This window comes from Morone saxatilis, unplaced genomic scaffold (genome assembly GCF_004916995.1).
Source record: "Morone saxatilis isolate NCDOM2014 unplaced genomic scaffold, NCSU_SB_2.0 Contig15, whole genome shotgun sequence".
Taxonomy (NCBI): Eukaryota; Metazoa; Chordata; class Actinopteri; family Moronidae; genus Morone; species Morone saxatilis.
In genome coordinates, this window is record NW_023339707.1 from 4,722,956 (window position 1) to 4,727,663 (window position 4,708).

Consider the following 4,708-nt stretch of genomic DNA (forward strand, 5'->3'; position numbering starts at 1 on the left):
CCTCAGACGCCTACTTATATAATTCCATTCTTAACTCTGATTAACTGAATAAGCAGTAGTCTATTGTAGGCAAGGATTAAAACTTATATTCACAATGCAGAGGGCATCACTCAACAACTGTGCTTATAAATTAGATAAAAATAGAAATCAAAACAAATTTTCCCCAGGCTCACAGCACACTGACTTTCCTTAAGATGCAGTCATTTAATATGCATTACAAAGAAGAGAAGGAAACGATGTTTGGCTTCTATTAAATGCACACAGTAGCATTATCACAGCATCAGTATTTCCCTGTGGTATTTTGGACATTTAGGTTTTAAATGATTAAAATGACCAAAAGATATGTTGCTGCATTTCTCTGTTATAATGTTATTCAGGCAGAGAGGAGAAAGACAGGGTGTAAACTTTTCATGAGCTGGATTCAGACTCAATGAAAAAATTAGCAACTTTCGGCTGGTTTAAACAGCTGATGAAGCATGTACAGTAGTGTGGTGTGGTGAAATTTCGTATGAGCATTCTTCAAAGGTCTACAGAACTCATTTGTAAGCCTGGGTGCAATTATTGATTTGTCAATAATTAGCGATAATTCCTATTAAATAACAGTTTTATAGCACCAATCTGACAACTTTGACTGAATAAAAAGTCAAAGCCAAAGTTTTACCTAAATGTAAAGCTTCACACTAATGTCACGATGGCTTATTTCCATTGAAATCAAGATCTGTTTAAATAGAAAATCAGCCCGATGATTGATATAACTGAGGACAGTAACAATGTTATTGGACTTTTTGTAGCTGTTATCTAGTAATGTAACACTTGTTCTACCTAGCAGCTAGCTAGGTAGCTACATTTTAAATGTCTCCTCTGCATGAGACCATACAGTGCTAGTAGCTTGTTAGTTATTTATCAAATCTTTAGCTTAGCATATCACATCATATTTTTAAGTTAATCATGGTAATAGCTGTGAAGAGATGGTTTTGCTGCAGTTGGTCATGTCACAGTCGAAACACATGTGGCAGGGCCCCGACTTTTCGGGACTTTCCTAGTCAACTAGTAGTTGTTAAATAAAGCCAATAGTTGACTAGTTGTAGCACATTTATGATATTATTTTAATTATTTAATTATATAGATTTTAACAGCTGCCTGTTAAATGATAACGTAAAGTAATGACTCTGAATGTGTCAGAACAACCAGCAAGGAGACTGAACATTTAGTTAATTTATTTCAACGCAGTGTAACTTCACACGTCTTGTTGTTCAAAACACAAAATAAATCACTTCCACGTTAAGAGTTACTTACAAATTAACTTGCTACAAAGTTACTCCTTTTCCCTAGTTTGATGCCTCTTCTGTCGCTGCCTGTGTTTCCACCCCCAGAGTTATAATAGTCCTGTTCAGAGCCGCTGTAAACAGTTGCACGCTCATTCCGGCACTGCAGTATTCCCTGCTGGGTGCCCGCTCCTGCGCCTGTAACTCCACTTGTCCTTTGAGCTCCCAGTCCAGGTACAGTCAGCTAATAGGATCGCAACCTCGAACAGAGTTTAATTTTGTTTTTGTTTTTCTGTGACTATTCGATTAATGAAAAGTGGGCTGACTGAGACTCTTCTCAGCAACTAACAATTAAGTTGAGTATTAGGGGGCAGTACAGCCCTAATGCCCGCAGTAAAGCACGTCTATCTATACACATCACTGAACCATACACTGACCATGGAAGCTACATGCATTACGCTAGCATTAATCTACATTATTTACACACACTTACACGGTAACACAAAATTCATACATCAACTCCAAATCTACACAGTGTCATTCCATCGACCCTGTGTTAAAACATCACTACGTACTATCATTAAATTCAGCTACTTCAGATTTAATGCTGGCTACCCTTAAATTCCAGTTAAAAGTGTTCCCTTGGGCAACCGACCTACTGAACCCTAAACTTCCGCTCCCAGTATGCGCTGGGTTTGGGGGGGAGGGGGGTGTGTGTGTGTGGTGGTGTGTGTGTGTGTGGTTGCTGTGTGTGTGTGTGTGTGTATGGGTGAGCTTAGCATCAGTGTGAGCACTTTGAATAGGACAATTCCATTTAGGTTAAATTAAGTCTGCTGTGGTAAGTGGGCCCAGAAAACAGAGAACAGCATGAGGCAGAGGAGTACTTCTTTAGTACTGAGGCAAAGGAGTACTTTAGTACTAATTAGCATCCATCACTTCAGACTAGTCATGTGTAAAAACATTGTCTGTAAACATGTTAAAGTTCATTAAGATGGGTTGCAATGGTTTTTTTGGTTAGTTTTTTTCTCTTTCCTGTGTGTGTCAGGCCATCTAGCACATTTACTACATTCACAGCCTACGCAGCGTCTACTCCACGAGGAAAATAAAAAAGTTCAGTGATAACCAAACTAACAGTGACAGCTTTTAAAGACACAAAATGGAGGAAGAACTTTATAAACTTTCAAATTGACGGGGTGAAAGTCACGGAGATGCCTGAGGGGCTAATCAAGAGGCAAGACCTTGATGTGTAAGTTAAAGCTGACTGCAATGTAGCAACCTATTCACGCACCACACACACACATACACACACACATACACATATTGTGTACGATCTGCCGTGCTCTTTTAAAGACAGTCTTCAAAGAGTCTTCTCTTCACTCCTCGTTATCTCACACCAGCTAATATGAGGAAGAAACCTTCACACGCGCACATGCTCTCTCACACACACACACACACACACACACAAATCCTTGTAAGGGCATTTGATTCTCATAAGTACAGAAATACAAGAACACAAACATAGGTTTAGCTGTGTGTATATGAAAGTGTGTTTCTGTCTAAGACAAGATACAAAGCTACAGATGCTATTGAAAGTGCACACACGTACAGGCAGCCCCATCCATACACACACACACGCACACACAGACACACACACATATATACACACTACATCAGTACAAGAGCAGAGGAATCAAGTTTCAGCGAGCTGATTATCACATGCTGTATTACTGTATGCCAGGGGAAGCCTCAGTTCCCCTGAGCAACGCAGAGGAGATGTGAGCAGAGAGCAGCATGAGGCAGAGGAATACGTTGTTCGGGTGCATGATGAGCAGCTACACCTTCAAATACCTCTACTGTACAAACTTTGGAAGGGCAAGCTTCCAGTATTCTGTCCTCCAGCTTCCCCTCCTCTCCCTCCTCCTCCTCCTCACATTTTCTCTCCGACTTGCTGTGAATTTGAAACTTAAAACTGCTGCAGTGATGCACAGAGTTGATGAGAGGAGCTTGTCTTTGCTTTTGAATAATACAGCTGTGGATCCAACTGAGGAATGTGGAAAGCTAAAAACGAAAAGTACAAAGGCTAGATTTTACTGAGTGCATGCATAAGTAGTGGTTCTTAACTGGGTTTCACTGCCGATAGAAAAAAAAACAAAAAGTGACAAAGAGCAAGAGGCAGGATCTCTTGACACAGTGAATACATAGTTTATAACCTGACTTGACTGCTCAAAGACAAGGAAAGCTCTAATGGAAAGGCGAAGGCAAAACCACAGCAACTGAATTTACACTGCTTTAGAAAACTGCATGAAACCACAATCACCTCAGTAAAATTGCATGCAGTCTGCTGCCCTGTCTACAGAAAAAATATAAATGAATACATACACAAATACTGTTTGTAAAATAATTCAAATGGGGTGTAAAACTAAATATAAAAGTTCATACTTTAACCTTTAACTTTCAATCAGCTAATTAAAAATGATAATTTTTTTTTTCAAATAAGTTCTTAAAATACATTAAATCTTTATTTATTTTAATCTTCTTTGTAAGACAATTGAAAATAAAAAGAGATAGAAGATAAAAAGAGAGACCAGAAAAAAAAGGTAATTTATTAGACAAACCCATTAGAGGTTAAATAAAAAGTACAAATCTTTATATTTCTTTTTAAAATCCTTGTAAATTATTTAACTATACTAATTATTGATATATTCCGCTATTTTCTGATAAGCTTAGGGGCTCCATATTTCTGCCAGGATTTGTTAATATTTATCAGTCTCCACTAACTTATGAAGCTTAATGTGAGTAATTGATCATTAGGTCTGCTTTGAAATTTTCAGTCTCACATTGCTGCGTTGAGCTATTTACAAGGTCGAACAGTAATGCTGTTTACATTTCAAATCTCACTTCACAGCTAAAGTAACATCAGAGGTACAGGAAAAATATGGCTTATATCAACAGCATCATATACTGTACTGTATTCCTTCCTCGTTGCTATGATGACAGTGTGTAACATTCAGCAGAATCTATTGTCAAAGATGGAATATAATATTCATAGTTATGTTTTCATTAGTGTATAATCACTTGAAAATAAGAATCGTTGTGTTCTTTGTTACCTTAGAATGAAGCCCTTTTTTATATACCAGAAGGACAGCCTTTTTCTTACAGTCACAGCCCAGAATGCACGAACACCACAAGACTAGGCCATTGTAAGACTTGACGATCTAATGCTGCATTCACGTGGTTTGAGGCAGATGGTAAATCGGATGTAATTTTAGTGGACGACAGCAGGACAGTAAAAAAGAAAAAAAAGCTAATAATTAATAAATTACAGGAAAAAACAAACAAATCCAACGTTGGATAGGAGATCGCGGGATGCAAAAACTCCAACAAAAGGAAAACAGAACGAAGAAATATATGTAAAATAAATGATGTGTGTTAGTATTATTTTT

General features: G+C 37.9%; 1 protein-coding gene across 1 annotated transcript in view; it reads right to left on the bottom strand.

The window, feature by feature from the left end:
- Window positions 1-4,708, bottom strand: part of chchd6a (coiled-coil-helix-coiled-coil-helix domain containing 6a) — a 66,227-nt gene that overhangs the window by 17,923 nt on the left and 43,596 nt on the right. The gene's annotated exons all lie outside the window — the stretch shown is intronic.